The sequence below is a fragment of the Procambarus clarkii genome, chromosome 8 (genome assembly GCF_040958095.1).
Source record: "Procambarus clarkii isolate CNS0578487 chromosome 8, FALCON_Pclarkii_2.0, whole genome shotgun sequence".
Taxonomy (NCBI): Eukaryota; Metazoa; Arthropoda; class Malacostraca; order Decapoda; family Cambaridae; genus Procambarus; species Procambarus clarkii.
Window position 1 is genome coordinate 1,744,244 of NC_091157.1, and position 21,883 is coordinate 1,766,126.

Below are 21,883 nucleotides of genomic sequence, written 5' to 3' on the forward strand. Positions count from 1 at the left end.
GTGATGGCGTGCTTGTCTTGGAAGCTGGACGTGGGTGTGTGGGAATGCTTGGCAAGAGAGTGAATGTGGAAGTGTTGTGGATTCCTTCTCACATTGGCGTGCGGGAGCATGACGGAGTGGACGCCCTTGCTGGGGCTGCAGTGGATGGAGACAGTGTTGGATGGAATCTTGAGTTGTCAAATGGGTCCCTTGGAGGTGTCATTGGACGAGGGCTCCTGGATGGATTTGGGGAGGGTGGAGCGGTGCAAGCTGGAACTGGTAGGTCCGTTGTTCGTCGCGGTGAGATGTGTGAGGTGGGGCATGTGTGTGGGGCGGGTAACAGGGTCGGTGGACTGGCAGATGTCGCAGTTCGTGTAGGACTTGGCTGCGGGTGTCTCTGGCAGTTCGGCTTGTGTGGGGATCTGGATGAGGTGGGGTGTGGGGACATAGGCGGGGACACGCACTCGAACACTGTGTCTTGGATTGTTGTAGAGTTGAGCCTTTTAGAGATGAATCTGGGCTCGCTCTGTATGATATGGCAACCTGTCTTGTTGCCATGGATGAGTTACCTGGGGTCCTTGCGCTGTGCCCACGTTTTGCTTCCGGTGGATGAACGACGTGTGAGATTCGGAAACGAGTGGTGTGTTGTGGGGACTAATAATGAACGGAGGCTTCCCTATGACTGTGGTGTCCCCATTGGCCGAACTGTTGTGTATTGGCGACGAGACCTACCATTAATGTATGGTGGCTTGCTGTAGATGTGTGGCTCTTGTGATAGTACTTTCTCTGTAACTAGCTGACGTTGTATCTGTGAGGTGTGAAGGATTGGGGAGGTTGTTTGTGTGGTGATCTAAGATGAGGTCTGATAAAAACCTTTTGTGCCCTCTGTAATGCTTTCGCGCTACCGATCACAGGATGAGTATGGGGTGCACAATAATTTAGCCGCCTTCGGCGGCAACAATCAAATAAAAAACATGGAATTAGGAGAGAACAAAATACTTAATGCTGATCTATTAGCCTCCACTGGCAAAATCTGGGTGCAGCACAAGAATATCTTCCAATATTCCTGAGTGTATGAAGTAATTACAGAGCTCAAAGTTCCTCATACCATTTGGTATGAAGTCACTGATAACAGGGCAATCACAGATATAGTGTTGGAGAGTATGTTCTCTCAAGTAGGATTGAAAAAATGTTTTTTCCACCAAGAGGGCTATAAACCCATGGAACCGCCTACCCGCTGAAGCCGTAAATGCCAAATTCCAGCTAAAAAATATAATTAAGACAATTGGCGGGCCCTTTAACAAGCCGCCGGCTTTCTGTCCTCTTCGAGGCCACTAGATAGTTAGTGGCCCTTGGGTAAATTCAGTAAATATATACAATAATTGTCAGCGCATCTTCCGAGCAACAAGGACAGCTACACAGTATATCTTAGAATTACGTAGGTAAACAACAAATGTAACATATTTGTTTACTACAATGTCGGTGCTGGCTGTAGAAGTTGAAAAAACATTGTTTTACTTCGAAATATACTAATTTTATAAGAAAATTCGACGTAAATAGGAGGCAGTAGAGCTCCGATAAGCCAGCGCTAAATCTTCAATATGAAGAATGTTGCTGCTCTCTGATTGGCCAAACGAAACACAGTAGTGACCTCTATCGGCACGCAGGTGAACCAACAAATTTCTTCCTAAGTGGACGTTATTGAATTGCACCTAAGCAACTTCTTAGGGTACACTTAGGAACCTTCGTAGCAAACCCACTTACGAAGAAATACACAGAGCTTCCTGAATCTAGGTCCAGGTCTTCTGTCATTTAGGGGAGGGTTTGTAAATGACTGCCACTATTATCTTAGGTCCACCCATTGTTATTGTTCCTGTTATGTAATCTCCGAACCCGTCACAGTCCGGAATTTCCATCTCATCAAAGTTCATGTCCTTCCTTATCAGCAGGGCCACTCCTCCACCTCCTCTCCCTTCCCTCTCTTTCCTTACTATATAGTAGTCCTTTGGAAACGCAGCATCTGTTATGACTCCAGACAATTTTGTTTCTGCGAGTCCTATTACATCAGGGTTTTCTTCTTGCGCCCTTTCTGCCAGTTTACTTGCTTTATTGGTAATCCCATCAATGTTTGAGTACATTACCTTGAAGCTCGCTTTCTTATATCCAATTTCACCCTCACTCCCCACAAGTGTAGGAAATTGTTCCATGGTCATTGCTACTTGGGTAGGCTCATCCTGCTGTGAGGTAGTTGCCAGGAGTTCAGGGGGAGGTGGAGTGGGGGATGGAGGGCTAAGGTCTTGCTCAGGCCTGCTTGGGGCAGGAAGAAGTCATGGGGGTAAGGGGGCAGGGATTGCTTGGGTAGAAGGCACGCCCTCCTGTGGTGTAGTTGACAGGGGTTTGGAGGGAGGTGGAGTGGGGTATGGAGGGCTTAGGTCTCGCCGTCTCACCATACCAGCTTAGTGGTTCGTTATGGTGAACACAAATGTAGATCCTTATATATAACGTGTGTATAGAGTATAATAACAGCAATTGGAGTAGGTTGGGATTCGCCATTTTGGTGAGGGAGGTGAGTCGTCTGCATGACTTATCATGTTGTTTACTGGTTACCACTATGGTCTTTGGGCACCATACCAGCTTACTTGTATAAGTATAGTGAATAAAACAGGTAAATACTTATATATAATGTGTGTATATAGCTTAATACCACCACAAACAATATTGTTGGAGGAGAAATATTAGTGCGTCTGGCCTTGAGGGCGGCCACCACCAGCTGACTGTGTGAGTAGCTACGTCTTTGTGCCTTTACTGACCATACAAGCTAAGATGTATAGTTATGGTGAACAAAACCTGTAAATACTTATATATATAACATCTGTGTATAGTGAATAAACGCAAAAACCGAACTGAGGGAGGAGAATGAGGAGGAGTGAGGTGTTGTTGATGGAGTAGGTGGCAGCGAGTGGCTGGCTGGTGTGTGGCGGTCACTCCTCGTTGCATTTTGGCTCACAATACCAACTTAGTGGTTCATTATGATGAGCAAAACATGTAGAAACTTATATATAACGTGTGTATATAGTGTAACAACAGCAAAACTATTTGTTTATTGTTTTATGAACAAAATAATTGAATCATTAATATGCACACCATAATTTTGAGTACAGCGATGGTTCACACATTTTATTATATAAATATATCACAATTCCCTGTATTGAATAATATTACTGCAAAAAACTAAGAAAAAATTAATTAATTTGTCAATTTCAAAAGACATTGAAATAATTAGGTAATAACATATTTGTGGCAACTGCGGCCTGACAGCTCAAGCAGAGTAGACCGCATCTGGTGAAGGCTCTGTCAACGCTCCTTTTTTGCCAGACTTCCCTACCCTATTGCGGCTAAAATACACCACCTACGATTTTTTTGTTATTTTTTCCGTGATCAGGGAACACAACTAAACACTTTTATAAGACGAATTAATTTTTTGGATTTTTTTTGTTTTTGCGCCTGTGGGTGTTAACCCTTTAACTGTGCCGCCTCCAAATATGACACCCTCACTCCCCCCCCCCCCAGTGCGCAGTAAATAAATTCTCTTGAAAAAATCCTTTTGTTTTTTTTAAAGTGTCAAAAACCCTTCCCTCAGTATGGGTATGTCAAAAAAAATCGAAATTGTACTTACTTTGGCTGCTATGGGGTCCGTACGTTTGCGCTTGATGTCATCATTCCCAATTCGCCCATAACGTACACTCCCGGGCCAGTAGGGCGCCCGGGGCGGGGTGCACTAGTTGCCGTGAATATATTTGTTTTCATTTTTTGTGCACAGTTCCAAATAAATTTTATTTGTTTTTACGTGCTAACCCCATGTATAATGAACACGTACACTATATTATGGCAGTAAAACATCCGTACTTTCCGAGGACACTGTGTTACGTGCATGACACTGGTGTACACATATGTTGCACATAGTTATCATGTATCATGCTAATTTATATATATATATATATATATACAATCTATTTACAGACTATACACTGTCACACTATATACATTCACCATCAACACATTCAGAATACCACTAGTGTGAGCAGCCACACCCAGTCAGCCCTCCCTCACTCCTCCAACATTGTATTTGCCAACATTGCTTCTCCCATCATACAGGTATTCACACCAATGTTTCATGTTCATTTATGTATATTTACAACATATGTACACACTATACACTGTCACACACTATATACATTTACCATCAACACATTCAGAACATCGCGAGTGTGAGCAGCCACACCCAGACAGCCCTCCCTCACTCCATCTTACTCGCCAACATTGCTCTGCCCACCATACTGTTATTGTTTTTATTACGCTATTTATACATGTTATATATACCTATCTACATGTTTTATTGAACAGAACTATGCAAGTAAGCCGGTATTTTGTCCAAGCAGTACAGTGGCCACTATACACTGCATGAGAAATCATGCAGAAGACAGCAGACGACACTACGATTACGTCACCTCCCTCACCAAAATTCCTCCTTCCACAATACTGCGCACAATGCTAATTATAACCACAATCCTGGTCACTAATTCCTGTAAATGAATAATTGACCACAAGTTTATTTTGAAAAGGAACTTAAGAAGTCGTTTGAAGATTCCTAGATGGACGAAATAATGCTGTGGCTAGCGCTGTGAACATCGTGAACAGCATTGAATCACTGATATTTGAACATTGTACCCAGTCATTATTACACTCAGGCTCTTTTATAATACTATCATGGCTAAATAATATAGGTTATATATATTTATTGACATTATTAGACGATGCTGTGGTCACACGCTGAACAGCAGTGCTGGCGCTCATGCTGTGTGTGCAAGCCTTGGTTGCTCACTCAATAGTGAGGCTCTCACACCCCGGAATGTGGACCATGATTTTTTTAAAGATGGCGTCTGTTTACAAGAGCCCTGAGAAAGCTGATGTTAACCACATGTAGCCGCGGGAGTTTTGAATTATACGTGAAAAATACAAATACGCATCCCCCTGGGAATTAGCAAGTCTGGGTCACAAAATGGCTGGCGCCCTTTGTCTCATAGAAACGTATAATGAATCATTCTATAGTATTCACTTATTTAGAGAAATTAGTCTTCATTCAAATAGTGTAATATTTATCAAGAGGATTCTAATTATTAGGAGAATGAGTTAAGTCACCATCAGTGACGTCACGAGCCAGGACTAGGCTGTAGTGCAGAGTGACCTCGGCGACCTGGCGGTCACAGATCAGCAGAGTTTCCACATTCAGTAATTCTCAAAGGTCAAATAGCCATTTTGTAATTGGGAATAGCTCTTCCCTAAGATGCTTGTGTAAGTAACTTCAGTTAAAATAATTCAACCAATCTGGATCATTCAGTGCAACAGAGATTAGTTGTTAAACTTAAGCTTTGCTAAGTAACTTGGTAAACTAGGCGGAACAATACTCTGCTCTGGGCTCCTGGGTAGAGGAGCATCAGAGAGAGCACAGTGTGGGTTCTGGAGCAACACAGGGAAGGTGTCCACTCCACCTCTTTCCCCAGACAAGCACAAACATCTAACTGGTCGCCAAAAAAGGAAAGTTTGCTCAGTGTTTTTGAATAGAGAGTAGGTCAACTCATTGCCGATAAGGTCAAGTAGGAAGTCTTCAGGTTATGGAGTGAATTGATTTAGATTTTGTTTAGTTTTTTAATAAACCATTTAGCTATTAAATTGTTTTTTTTATGAATTTCCATTTTTTGTGTAATTTATGTGAATTGGTCCGTACCACGTTGGTAGCCGGCGAGGCCGAGTTGAGTTGGGCGCCGATTCTAACACCGAATCATAATTCCAACCCGCTCTCACACAAGACAGCACATATATGACTTAATGCTTAGAGTCAATATGTCGAATATGAATTAGTACATATATGGTATATTCCCAGTTATATTTTTTCCAAGGCCCAAACTCTTCCTTACGTACCAATTTACGTCTCACAATACCCGTCCATCGCCGTAGACAGCAGAATAGTCGTGATTGGTTCACTTATGATGGAAATTGTAGTTTTCAGGTCCTCCATGTGTTGTCAAATTTACCTGCTATTATCCATGCTCTTAGAATATTACAGATCAGCTATATCCTATTGAAGGCTCGTAGTTTTGTTTTGAGAAATATTTGTTGTTCTTAGTAAATTATAATAAGCACTATAAATTATTACATAGAATAATAGTGCTTCACCAATCAACATTATATACACTAGTCCATGCTTTAAAATCTTTAAAGAATGTATTGTAGGAATGTTAACAGAAAAAGATGTTATGTTGAAATGTCTATGGGGTAAACCATTGCAAACAGGATGGTATAGTGTCTACTACCTACTGTAGGATGGGTATAGGGTCCACTACCACTTGTTAGGTGGGTAAGGGATCCATATCACTTGTAGGATGGGTCTGGGCCCAATAACTACTCATAGGATATGTATGGGGTCCACTACCGCCAACTGGATGGGTATATGGTCCACTACCACGCACAGGAATGTGTATGGCGTCCACTACCGCCTGCAGGATGGGTATGGTGTCCACTAATGCCCACAGGATATGTATTAGGGTCAATTACCGCCTACAAGATGGGTATGGGGGTCCATTATCACCCACAAGATGGGTATGGGGTCCACTACTACACACAGGAAGGGTATCTGGTCCAATTCCGCCCACAGGATAGGTATGGGGTCCACTACCACCTACAAGATGGGTATGGGGTCCACTACCACCCCCAGAATGGGTATAGGGTCCACTTCCACCCACAGGATGGGTATGGAGTCCACTACCACTCACAAGATGGGTATGTGGTCCACTACTACCGACAGGATGGGTATAATGTCTACTACCAACCACAGGATGGGTAAGGGGTCCACTACCACCCACAGGATGTGTATGGGGTCCACTACCACCGACAAGATGGGTATGGGGTCCACTACTACCCACAAGATGGGTATGGGGTCCACTACTACCCACAAGATAGTTATGGGGGTCCACTACTACCCACAAGATAAGTATGGGATCCACTACCACCTACAAGATGGGTATGGGGTCCACTTCCACCCACAAGATGGGTATGGGGTCCACTACCACCCAAAAGATAGGTATGGGGTCCACTACCAACCACAAGATGGGTATGGGGTCCGCTACCCCCACAAGATGGGTATGGGGTCCACTACCACCCACAAGATAGGTATTGGGGTTCACTACCACCCACAAGATGGGTATGGGGTCCACTACCACCCCCAGAATGGGTAAAGGGTCCACTTCCACCCACAGGATGGGTATGGAGTCCACTACCACTCACAAGATGGGTATGTGGTCCACTACTACCCACAGGATGGGTATAATGTCTACTACCAACCACAGGATGGGTAAGGGGTCCACTACCACCCACAGGATGTGTATGGGGTCCACTACCACCCACAAGATAGTTATGGGGTCCACTACCACCCACAAGATAGTTATGGGGTCCACTACCACCCACAAGGTAGGTATGGGGTCCACTACCACCCACAAGATGGGTATGGGGTCCACTACCTCCCACAAGATAGGTATTGGGGTCCACTACCACCCACAAGATGGGTATGGGGTCCACTCCCACCCACAAGATAGGTATTGGGGTTCACTACCACCCACAAGATGGGTATGGGGTCCACTGCCACCCACAAGATGGGTATGGGGTCCACTACCACCCACAAGATGGGTATGGGGTCCACTACCACCCACAAGATAGGTATTGGGGTTTACTACCACCCACAAGATGGGTATGGGGTCCACTGCCACTCACAAGATAGGTATGGGGTTCACTACCACCCACAAGATGGATATGGGGTCCACTATCACCCACAAGATGGGTATGGTATCCACTACCACCCACAAGATAGGTATGGAGTCCAATACCACCCACAAGATGGGTATGGGGTCCACTAGCTACCACCGACATGATGGGTATGGGGTCCACTGCCACCCACAGAATGGGTATGGGGTCCACTACCGCCCACAAGATGAGTATGGGGTCCACTACCAACCACAAGATGACTATGGGGACCACTACCGCTTACAAGATGGGTATGGGGTCCACTACCAAAAAGTTACCAATTTATGAAACAGATTGACAAATTTTAAGTTCTAAGTTTATACATATCTATGTAGAAATGTAGAGTCTATGTAGTAACATAAATTGGTAAATCATAAATATTGTAAGTTAAGAATCTGATGCATGTGTGTGTGGGGCGGGGGAAGAAGGCAATACCCTTGGTAAGGGAGAGTGGCAGGTAACCTTAGACGTTCTGCGGTCAACGTGGGGGTGTGGGAGGGTCAAACCCACCCTTCAACATCTGGGCATAGTACCAACAGCCTCCACAACACTCCCCCAGCCTCTAGCTGGTGCTTGAAGATGCCTCATCTAACTTCACTTATGTCACGCATTAACCTACAGTTCCTGTGATATTTAAACTCCTCATCACAGTGGCGTCTCACCAATATAAAATGTATTGGATTTGGTCACGAAATAGCTATATGCTGACTGGACGTACATGTATGTATGTATGTATGTACTTCTTCCGACTCATGTCGGAAGACCTTACCTTTAAAGAACACAATAAAGTAGCCGTCACAACTGCAAGAAAAATGACTCTCCTCGTAGCTCATACCTCTCAGCTCGGGTACTAGTCTGGTGGCAAACCTTTGAACCTTTTTTAGTTTAGTCTTATCCTTGACTAGATATGGACTCCATACTGGGGCTGCATACTCCAGGATTGGCCTGACATATGTGGTATACAAAGTTCTGAATGATTCTTTACACAAGTTTCTCAATGCCGTTCGTATGTTGGCCAGCCTGGCATATGCCGCTGATGTTATCCACTTGATATGTGCTACAGAAGACAGGTCTGGCGTGATATCAACCCCCAAGTCTTTTTCCTTCTCTGACTCCTGAAGAATTTCCTCTCCCAGAAGATACCTCGAATCTGGCCTCCTGCTCCCTACACCTATCTTCATTACATTACATTTGGTTGGGTTAAACTCTAACAACCATTTGTTCGACCATTCCTTCAGCTTCTCTAGGTCTTCTTGTTGCCTCAAAAAGTCCTCTTCTGTTTTAATCCTTCTCATAATTTTAGCATCGTCTGCAAACATTGAGAGAAATGAATCGATACCCTCCGGGAGATTATTTACATATATCAGAAACAAGATAGGACCGAGTACAGAGCCCTGTGGGACTCCACTGGTGACTTCACGCCAATCGGAGGTCTCACCCCTCACCGTAACTCTCCGCTTCCTATTGCTTAGATACTCCCTTATCCACTGGAACACCGTGCCAGCTACACCTGCCTGTCTCTCCAGCTTATGTACCAGCCTCTTATGCGGTACTGTGTCAAAGGCTTTCCGACAATCCAAGAAAATGCAGTCCGCCCAGCCCTCTCTTTCTTGCTTAATCTTTGTCACCTGATCGTAGAATTCTATCAAGCCTGTAAGGCAAGATTTACCCTCCCTGAACCCATGTTGGCAATTTGTCACGAAGTCCCTTCTCTCCAGATGTGTTACCAGGTTTTTTCTCACGATCTTCTCCATCACTTTGCATGGTATACAAGTCAAGGACACTGGCCTGTAGTTCAGTGCCTCTTGCCTGTCGCCCTTTTTGTATATTGGGACCACATTCGCCGTCTTCCATATTTCTGGTAGGTCTCCCGTCTCCAGTGACTTACTATACACTATGGAGAGTGGCAGGCAAAGTGCCTCTGCACACTCTTTCAGTATCCATGGTGAGATCCTATCTGTATGTATGTATGTTGTCGTGACGCTGAACCCCGGTTCATTCCGAACACAGCGATTACACAACACATAACACCTTGCCTCAGCAACCGTTACTACCACCGTGTACTCCTACACACACCAGACCCTTGAGGCGTACCACTAGGTTTGTACTGGAACACAATGAGTGAACATATGGAAGGTATTTAAAGGCCGTCGGGTTTTGTCATTTAATTTCAAGAATAGACTCTGACAATTAATAACATATTAATATACTCTCTTAGGTAAATACACTTTCAATACCCATAAACCACTTAACCTTTGTGATCACCACTTGCACTGGTAACTTCCACCTAAGTCCCTAATACGGAATAATTACTACAACGCTCCACACCCGGTTAGTCTTTCGTTCAATACTCACATACTGCAGACTTAACTTGGTCACTAAGATCACATCAGGCTCTCGCATAGCTGTCTGCTACACTTCGCTACTGCCACAAACTGAGACCCAAGAGGACTTGCCAGTTCCACTCCCACAACAAGACTGTCTCCAGTAAGCCATGGCCTCAAAAATCTCACCACGCCTCTCAAGGAAGGTATAATCCAATTAACCTTATCCCTAGAAGCGGTAACCTTGTTCCTAGAAGCCTGAGTCCTCTTTCCAGGAATTATTAGTTTGGCTAACAGCTGCGGTCTTAATCCCTTTGACCTTTCTTGGATATGTGATCCATAGTCTGTCTACTTAACATGTACTTCCAATCATCATTCGTTAAGTGTTGTAGTGATGATCCTCTAGCTAATAATCCCTACTAACTTGTGGATTACAACAATGTATGTATGTATGTATGTATGTACTCACCTAATTGTGCTTGCGGGGGTTGAGCTTTGGCTCTTTGGTCCTGCCTCTCAACCGTCAATCAACAAGTGTACAGGTTCCTGAGCCTACTGGGCTCTATCATATGTACACTATAAACTGTGTATGGAGTCAGCCTCCACCACATCACTTCCTAATGCATTCCATTTGTCATCCACTGTGACACTAAAAAAGTTCTTTCTGATATCTCTGTTGCTCATTTGGGCACTCAGTTTCCACCTGTGGTCCCTAGTGCGTGTGCCCCTTGTGTTAAATAGCCTGTTTTTATCTACCCTATCAATTCCCTTCAGAACCTTGAATGTGGTGATCATGTCCCCCCTAACTCTTCTGTCTTCCAGCGAAGTGAAGTTTAATTCCCGTAGCCTCTCCTCGTAGCTCATACCTCTCATGAATGTATGTATGCATTTATGTATGTATGCATATATGTATTTATGCATGTATGTATGTATGAATGTATGTATGTATGTATGTATGTATGTATGTATGTATGTATGTATGTATGTATGTATGTATGTATGTATGTATGTATGTATGTATGTATGTATGTATGTATGGATGTATGTATGTATGTATGTATGTATGTATGTATGTATGTATGTATGCATGTATGTATGTATGTATGTATGTATGTATGTATGTATGTATGTATGTATGTATGTATGTATGTATGTATGTATGTATGTATGTATGTATGTATGTACGTATGTATGTATGTATGTATGTATTCCCAATCACGTTAAAGATTCCCCCTCTATCATCCAGTTTAAGAGAAAAACAACTATGTACTAAATAATCAAATCCTTGTAACTTTAATTATCCTGACCTTCCTATTTGTATTCAGACTGTGCCTACCAACTTGAGAGTCGCACCTTATCTCAAGAACGGCGAAGAAGGTTAGGTAGAGAAATAGAAACAATTGAACTTAAGCTACAAGAATCATACAAAACCCAGGAGAGGCAAAGAGAGCAAAAGACCATCAGTGAAATAGAGAGAAATCCGAAATATTTTTTCTCCTATGCAAAATCAAGATCAAAAACCACATCTAGTATCGGGCCCCTGCGAAAGGGAGATGGAACTTTCACCGATGACAACAAAGAAATGAGCGAGCTACTGAGGAAGCAGTAGGACTCTGTTTTCAGTGAGCCATTAAACGCACTAAAGATTGATAACCCAAAACAATTTTTCATGGATATGATACCAACATCAAATCATATATCAGACGTCACCCTATCCCCACTAGATTTTGAAGAAGCCATAAACAGTATGCCTATGCACTCTGCACCTGGCCCGGATTCTTGGAACTCCATATTCATCAAGAACTGTAAAAAACCACTATCGCAGGCCCTTCACATTCTGTGGACACAAAGCCTAGATACTGGCGTTATTCCTGATATACTAAAAACAGCAGAGATAGCACCACTTCATAAAGGAGGAAATAAGGCAGAGGCAAAAAATTACAGACCGATAGCACTAACATCGCACATTATAAAAAATTTTGAGAGAGTGCTAAGAAGTAAGATCACAAAATACATGGAATCACAGCATCTCCATAACCCCGGACAACATTGTTTCAGAACAGGGCGCTCTTGCCTGTCGCAGTTGCTGGACCACTATGATATGGCATTAGATGCTATGGAAGACCAACAAAACGCTGATGTAATTTACACAGATTTCGCAAAAGCTTTTGATAAATGTGCTCATGGCGTTATTGCACATGAAATGCGTTCAAAAGGAATTACCGGAAAAATAGGCAGATGGATCTACAATTTCCTGATCAACAGAACCCAATGTGTAATAGTCAACAAAATAAAATCCAGCCCATCAACCGTGAAGAGCTCAGTCCCCCAGGGTACTGTGCTTGCTCCAGTACTTTTTCTCATCCTCATATCGGACATAGACCAGAACACAACCTATAGCACTGTATCATCCTTTGCAGATGACACTAGGATCTTCATGAGAGTAGGCAACATAGAGAACACGGCAAACCTCCAGTCAGATGTAGATCAGGTCTTTCTATGGGCTACAGAAAATAATATGGTGTTTAACGAAGATAAGTTCCAGCTCATGCGCTATGAAAAAAAATGAAAATATAAAAACGGAAACCACGTACAAAATTCAGGCAAATCATGACATAGAACGAAAAGGCAATGTAAAGGATCTAGGTGTACTCATGTCGGAAGACCTTACCTTTACAGAACACAATAAAGTAGCCGTCACTACTGCAAGAAAAATGACAGGTTGGATAACAAGAACTTTTCACACTAGAGATGCTATACCGATGATGACACTTTTCAAAACGCTTGTGCTCTCTAGAGTGGAGTACTGCTGCACACTGACAGCCCCTTTCAGAGCTGGAGAAATTGCCGACCTGGAGAGCGTGCAGAGATCCTATACTGCTAGAATTCACTCAGTAAAACACCTAAACTATTGGGACCGACTAAAGAGACTAAATCTGTACTCCCTTGAGCAGGCGGGAGAGATTTATAATAATTTACACGTGGAAAATGTTAGAGGGGCTGGTCCCAAACCTGCACACAGAAATAACATCAGATGAGACCAGAAGACATGGCAGGATGTGCAGAATACCCCCGTTGAAAAGCGGAGGTGCAACAGGTACTCTGAGAGAGAACTCTATCAACATCAGAGACCCGAGACTGTTCAACACGTTTCCGCTACACATAAGGGGCATAACTGGCCGACCCCTCACAGTGTTCAAGAGAGAACTGGATAAGCACCCCCAAAGGATACCTGATCAACCAGGCTGTGACTCATACGTCAGGCTGCGAGCAGCCGCGTCCAACAGCCTGGTTGATCAGTCCAGCAACCAGGAGGCCTGGTCGACGACCGGGCCGCGGGGACGCTAAGCCCCGGAAGTTCCTCAAGGTAACCTCAAGGTACCATCATTATAGGTGATTATAACGCTAGGCATAGGAATATTGGTAATTCGCAGTTCAGTAATCGTATTGGCAACCAACTGTTGTCACTATTAGGTAGTCACGATGATGCACAGATTGTGGGTGACCTTGAACCGACGCATGTCTACGGAGGTATTCTTGATCTATGTTTGTGTGTCAACGTCTCTCACACCGTCTGTGCCTCGTCAATAGTGCCAGATATGGCGTCTGATCATCTGCCCATATTAGCCACTGTAAGTATTGGAAGTTCTATCCTTCCCGGTGGAGTGTTCAAGCGGAAGAGGCTGGCTGTGCCCATCGATCAACGAGACAATCTTGTTGCTCATGTGTCAGATTGGTGCAGTTCATCTGAGCCTTCACCTGTTGAAGATTTTAACAATGAGCTCACAGATACTATCGACCAGTTTATAGAATCACTTGATCCATCGTCCAGGCCACGTAACCCAAATTACACTGGTCATAGCACTTATGCTTATTATAATGATTCTAAATTGCATGCACTAAAACGCACTGCCAGAATAATTGGACTAGCTTATAGAAGGACCCGCACTGCTGAAATGCTTCGGCTCTTTCAAGCGGCTCTGGCTAAGGCCAGGGAACGTATGGTGGAGCTAAGGCAGACAGACTGGGAAACTTTTGTCCGTGGTCTCAATTCTCACACGCCACTAAGTCGGGCATGGAAGGATATCAACAAGATCAAAGGGAAAAATGCTGCAGAGATCGCGCATCCTAATCCTCTACATAGAGCAAATGAGCTTGTTGATGCTTGGGCCATGACTTCCAGCTTTGACAGTCTTCCTCTACCCTCACAGAATGAATTAAATAATAGATATACTGATAGGGCAAGGCTCTTTGACTTCATGCTTCATCAAGAGGATGACTGTGACTCATATCCCCCCCTCCATGGTGGGGAAAGCACCCCCTCCAGGTGCTTTCCCCTCTCATTGATCTTGTGTTCGCCTCTTACCTATTGTTTCTTCTTTTTACTGAATACGAACTAGATTCTGCTCTACATAAAGGCAAAGCTACATCACCCGGGGAGGATGGAGTTACTTACGGCATACTGCGTATGCTTCTGCTAGTTCCAGGGAATCCCTTGCTTCAATTGTATAATATGAGCTATGTAACTGGGCAGCTTCCTAAGTCATGGACCAACAGTCTTATAATTCCCATTCCTAAACCAAACCAGCAGAGTGCTTTTCACCCAATCTCCCTCACTAGTTGTCTCTGTAAATGTCTTGAGAGGATGGTTCTCAACCGTCTCCTTTACAGAATTAGTAACATGTTATCTCCCCAGATATATGGCTTTACGCATGGAAAGAGTGTACATCACTGTATTACCACATTCCTCACCCTGCATACTGATAGGTCATACACCACTTTCCTAGATCTTAAGTCAGCCTTTGACATTGCTAACCCACACGTCATTCAGAGCGAACTTGCTAAAATGAATGTTGGAGGATGGCTTCTACGGTGGATAAGAGGCTATCTATCCAACAGGAAGTCATCTATACTGTTCCAAGGGCATAGGAGTGTAACAAGAGATTTTGAACTTGGCACTCCACAAGGAGGTGTCCTTAGTCCCTCTCTGTTCAATGTGTTAATCAATGTACTTTTAAACTTAGTAACTAAAAGGCCCAGCAAACACATCATTAGCTATACGGATGATATACTGATCCACACCAATGGGTATACCAACACCCAAATGTTTTGAACTCTGTATTGTACACATGTCAGGAACTATGCTTAGTCATCTCAGTATAGAAAACAAAGATCCTGAACCGACACCCACCCAGACGGGGTGGGGCCGTTCGCAAAATGCAGTTGGATAATGGCTCTCTGCTCGACTATGTAACCTGATACAAATACCTTGGTCTTGAGGTTCTACTGTACCGCAATGTTGTAGCCAGACTAGGTCGCCAATGTGAAGAGAGGCCCCGTGCTCTCAAGGCTGTGGCAGGCTACCATCCAAGCTATGTTGCAAATGTGAGAATTGGCAAAATGATGTATCTCTCATATATTAGGTCACTGATTGATTATGCTGCACCCATGCTTGCTCTAGTGCCTGAGAGAATGCTTGGAGGGCTGGAAAAGATGCAAAACGAATCCATGAGGATTATCCTCGGATGCCCCCGTACAACTAAATTATTAAACATGAGGAAGGAACTGAATATTTCATGTGTAAGTGATCGTATCATTGAAATTAATGCTTTGATTGGTATCAAGATGCTTAGGCTAACCCACCCTAACCCCTGCACTGAAGCCCTCCAAGCCTTCTTCCTTGAAGGTCAGCATCCCTCCAAATGGATTACCAAAACTGCCATTATGCTCAGAATGTATAATATTCATCACCTCTACCAAGAGAGACAACAACAACACTTTCCTGCCCCATGCGAGATCACTCCTTTCCATATTACTGTTGCCCCCTTTCCCACCCAAGAAGCTGATTAAAGAACAAGCCTTGCTTCGACAAGAAGCAAAGTACAATGCCTTAAGCCAAATTGATGCTTTAGTCAGAGAGCGCTCCCTTTCCCAGATTATTTACACTGATGGATCCTTGCATCAGTCCTATGGTGCAGCTGGAAGTGCAGTTGTTGTGACAGAGAGAGATGGTTCCTTCTCCCATGAGTGTGGAGCGCGACTAAGTAACTGGGCCTCAACTCTTTAAACAGAATTGGTTGCCATAATCCTTGCACTCGAGTGCGTATATGAATCCAAAGTTGACACGCTAATTGTGACTCCTTGTCATTCTTGACTGCCCTCAGCTTCCCAAGGCATAACTGTGACGTGCTTATCTCTGAAGCTAGACACAGATATAATGAAATAATTAAAGACGGAGTCAGGGTCTATCTTCTGTGGATTCCTTCCCATATTGGTCTCCGAATGCACGATAGAACTGATGAGTTGGCCAAGACTTTTGCTCGTAAAGAGGGAATTGATTACCAGCTTGGACTGCCCATGAGTAGCCTGAGGTCAGTAATATTCAGGGAACATCAACTGAATTTCGGAAACTTGAGGCAAAGTGAAATTCACACCAGTTCCTCCATCTATCATCATTCTATTATGCAGGAAGTACCGCTCGTCTATGGGTCATCCAATAAGGATAGCAGACTTCTAGATGTTACCACTGCTAGGCTTAGGCTCGGCTACAAGTACCTCTGGGAATTTGTAACATCTGCTGATGTAGATTTGACTAAATGTAAACTCTGTCAGCAGAACTATTCTCATACTTTGCGTCATTATATAATGGAATGTGAAAAAATCGCGGAATTCAGAGATAACACCATCAATGGTGTACAAGAAATTTGTAAGTACTTCATTCATAATGATGTGCTGCCCGAAATCTTAGCGAAGTATCCAAAATTTGCTTACTGTAGGTAATGCATGCACATGACTGTAAAGCTGCCGCCCAGTTGGGTGGGTGTGTAGCACATGACTGTAAAGCTGCCGTCCAGTTGGGTGGGTGTGGAGCACATGACTGTAAAGCTGCCGCCCAATTGGGTGGGTGTGGAGCACATGACTGTAAAGATGCCACCCAGTTGGGTGGGTGTGCAGCACATGATTGTAAAGCTGCAGCCCAGTTGGGTGGGTGTGCAGCACATGACTGTAAAGTTGCCGCCCAGTTGGGTGGGTGTGGAGTACATGACTGTAAAGCTGCCGCCCAGTTGGGTGGGTGTGGAGCACATGACTGTAAAGCTGCCGCCCAGTTGGGTGGGTGTGCAGCACACGACTGTAAAGCTGTCGCCCAGTTGGGTGGGTGTGCAGCACATGACTGTAAAGCTGTCGCCCAGTTGGGTGGGTGTGGAGCACATGACTGTAAAGCTGCCGCCCAGTTGGATGGGTGTGGAGCACATGACTGTAAAGCTGCCGCCCAGTTGGGTGGGTGTGCAGCACACGACTGTAAAGCTGTCGCCCAGTTGGGTGGGTGTGCAGCACATGACTGTAAAGCTGTCGCCCAGTTGGGTGGGTGTGCAGCACATGACTGTAAAGCTGTCGCCCAGTTGGATGGGTGTGCAGCAAAACTAGTAACTGTGTGACTCATCATAGATAAGTGCCTTGTATAGTGACTGTTGTGAGCCTCTTGTTGAATCACTTGTGATACAAAAGATTATTGATGTGTGCATTTGTGTAGGTGATTGAATATGTATGGGTATATATGTATATGTATATATATGTACATGTATGTATGCGTATGTGTACATGTATATATAACATTAATAATTGTGTGACTAGCGTCAAAAGATTGTTACTTGCTTATCTAAACGAACTTTACCAGTCTCCGTGGTGTAGTGGTAAGACACTCACCTGGCGTTCTGCGAGCGCTTTGTCATGGGTTCGTATCCTGGCCGGGGAGGATTTACTGGGCGCAAATCCTTAACTGTAGCCTCTGTTTAACTCAACAGTAAAATGGGTACTTGGTTGTAACAACGATTCTTCGCGGCGGGGATCGTATTCCAGGTACCTGCCCGAAACGCTACGCATACTAGTGGCTGTACAAGAATGTAACAACTCTTGTATATATCTCAAAAAAAAACTAGAAGGTTCAGTTCCTGAACCGATTATGTGCCTCTGTAATCCTTTACACCACCGCCCACGGGATGGTTATGGGGGTGCATAATAAAGAAAGAAATTGAATTTTGAAATTGAATTCAAGAAATTGAATTGTAACTTATCTCCTAAATATCAACATATATCAGTTCAGTTCATGCTATTGATCTCAATTAGTCTTAAATCTTAGATTTTTAAGGTTTTCCCAGATCTTGCCCAAAACGCTGTGCGTATTAGTGCTTTAGGCATATTATATACTTGTTCTTTCTTGAATTCCAACATTCTACTTGTAACTCCCAACCACTCCCAACACCACTACCACTACCAACACCACCACCACTGTCAACACCACCACCACTCCCAACACCAACACCACTTCCAACACCAACAACACTACCAACACCCCGTGGGAAGTAGTGGAATTTATATCTATCCTTGAGCTGTAGTTGCCCCATACCCCAGCCCGTGAGTGATAGTGGACTCCAGTAGTATATTCTGAGCCAGATAGGGGCACTTAACAAACAATGGGGGGTACTTATCAGACAATGGAATCAGAGGCGGGGAGCCATGAGATAGGCCCACTTATGAGACAATGGAATCAGAGGCGGGGTGACAGATAGACCCACCTCAAATTGTAGTCTACGGTGCGCCCCCGCCATATTTCACTTACACTGGGTATCTCCGTTTAAACACTACGTCATTATATAGGACTAATTAAGGATATATATATTCGAACAAGTCTGAATGGCCCCTCCAGGACTATGTGCATATATGTCCGGAGCTATATAGGATATATATATATATACTCAAAATAAAAGTGGGTGAAAAGAAATAACACTTGTTTTATACAATATATTAACAAAAGTACATAGTGGCTTAAACGTAGTCGTAATCTAATTCCCCCCCATAATATTGTCTAACTAGACCCCTCCTCCATGCCCACAGGTCTGTTGTGGGGTCTTCTTCCCCCTCCTGGGGTGATGATGACGATGAGTCATCATCCAGAGGGAGAAAGAGGTGTTGTGGTTCTTCTTCCTCTCCTAGGGGGGTACTGTCGTCATAGCGTTCACTCTCACTGGAAGGGTGTCGCCCTTCCTTCCCTTGTGGCTCGGTGATGTCATCACTTTCACTTCCAGCGGTCACCCCTTGGGTTGAGGTGAATGGGTGAGGGTCAGGTGGTATGTCTGGATGACCATAGCCTAGGCTTTTGTATTTATTTACGTAATAGCGTTTATCATCAAATGCACTTAAACCCCTCTTAGTATTATGGGTGGTGACCATTTGCCCTCCTAAATTCCTAATTTGGTAGTATTGGAAAGTATTTACTACTGCATTACTGTGAAGGGTTTCTTTAAAATGTCTATGAGTTAAAGATCTTTGCACAGCGCGGGGGATACCCTTAGCGGTAATGGAATTTGAATTGTTGTGCAACAGCAAGCTATACATTTTGGGCTTGAGAGCTACAACTTCAAGGATGTGTCTATCTGAAACCTCTGACTTTAAAAGACCTAAAACACCCTTTTTAGAAGGATCATACAAGGGGTGAGTTTCAGGGAAGTTACTGGTATCGATCCATGATCTAAGGGGTTCTTTCCCCATCTCGTTAAAGACATCTTCAGTCATTAAACTGAAGATGAAACTGTCTGTATCGCTGTATATCAGTGCTGCCCTATCTGAATAGTGGTTCTTAAGTACCCTGTACCAAAAATGGTACAAACTGTATTTTGCTAGCTCAAGAATCTGGAACCCAATGTAATTAGGATGAGTAATTTTAATGAATGGTCTGGAATTGACAGACAATAATTAATTGTCACCTAAATGCACCATACGTTTAAAGCGAGGATTCTTCACCTCTCGTAAAAAGACCCTCGCTGAAGTCACTAGTTTGGTGTCAATGGCATAACGGGCTGGGTTCAGTAGTGTTTTACCAAAAACACTGTTCGTCAGTAATTTGAAGAGTGTTTTCCTATCGTTACTGGTGGAAGCATTTCTATCGTTAACGTTGGTGTTAACAAATTCTGCCATAAAATCAGACTGGCGGAACTCATAAATGGCATGAATAGCCCCTACTTCAAGACCTATCTCAATAAATAACTGTAAGAGGTGTAGAGATATGAAATAATGTTTCTTTGGGAGATGATCCCCTACCAACTTAATATTTTTTTTAGGGAGGTTTGTAATGTTATTTGTTTCCAGAAGTCCCCTACTAAATGGTGAGATATCCTCCATACTTATTCCCCTATGGTGTAAACAAAGGGGTAGATCGTCTGTTAGTCTAGCTATTTCAGGTCTCACGTGTTTGGTGTCAATTAATAGCCAGTACCCTTTGTTAGAAGAGAATGGCTGTTCTGTCATTATCTTCCCTTCGCTAATGAAGGAGTTCATCTCATCAGATGACAACCTTCTTAGACCACCATAGGGTAATTTCTTAGTCATACAACTCCCGTAAAGGGAGTTGAAGTCTAAGTATAGTAAGAAAGAAGATCTATCCTCCTGTGGGTTAAAAGATGGGTTGACATAGCGGTTGTTAGCTCTGGCATAACTCCTAACTGCAGTTGTAAAACCCCCTCGTATGTTTTGTGATATGAGATTGTGCAACGTCACATTTGCACTTAACTCCAACGATATTTTGCTACTTTTCAAGAAGCAATCATAGGAGTAACCCGTAAGGCTACAGTTGTGAGTCATCTCTAAGGAAAATATATCATTTAGAATTACCCTATGGTGAGTAAAAATGTCAGCCAGTAAACCGACATCACACCTTAAATAAATAAGGAGATAATCCTTTAATGACTCACATCCTGTAGCCTCCCATACAAATTTAGAATGTCTATATTCTTCCAAAGTGATGGTTGATTTGTTTAGGGAGCTGTAAAACATTTCAATAGGGGGGAGTGTTGCATCATTAAAGCAGCTGATTTTTGTAGCATATTCATAAGGGAAAAACTGCTTACCCTTGAAGAGTAGGTGGTGACTCTCTTCGGGTAAACCTTCTATCATTGAGTGAGTGAATGTTAAGGGGCTGCCTGAATCAATGTGGGTTTTTGCTTGGGACGAAAGACTGCCCGTAATAAAAGCCAGTGAATCAAGAAATTTAAGGTTGCCTATTTCTACCTTAAGATATTTAGTCCCCTGCCTCATGAGGATATTGCTCTTAATATTTGAACCCATGGCAAACTCCCTCAAAATTAAGCCCATGTCATAAGACATATTGTGGGCAATTAGGACTAAACTCTCTAGAGCATTCTTGTGGCGGAGGTTGCAGTAATTACATAGAGCTCCAATATAATTGAGTTTTTTTCTAAGGTGATCATGATGTTGAACCTTGAAATTGGTGGGTGTAAATACCTCCTCACAAAACTGACAGTGAGTCTGTCTCCTAAAATGAACCATATCCTCAAGAGACATGTCTATTTCATATTTGGGTAGGGTGGATCTGATAATTTCCCATTTGGTGGCAACTCGCTTCATGAAATGAGTGACGCTGTCCCCCCCAAAATAAGCAAATTTATCAATGACGGAGTGGTTCCTATCAACAATTATATAGCTGTATGCTATAGGCCTATGTATGGCTGTAACAGAACCTAGACAATCCTCAGTGCTTAGGACACTCTCGAAATCGAAATAAGCTACATGGGAAGGGGGGGTAACCTTTCCCTGTATTTTTAAAATGAAGGGTGTCCCCCTCCTGGGGATAAATCATTTTCTGCGTGATGTCGTAGAATCAGAATGGTGAGACAGCTCACTAGAATTTTGATATTCAGAAAGACAGCTTCTAC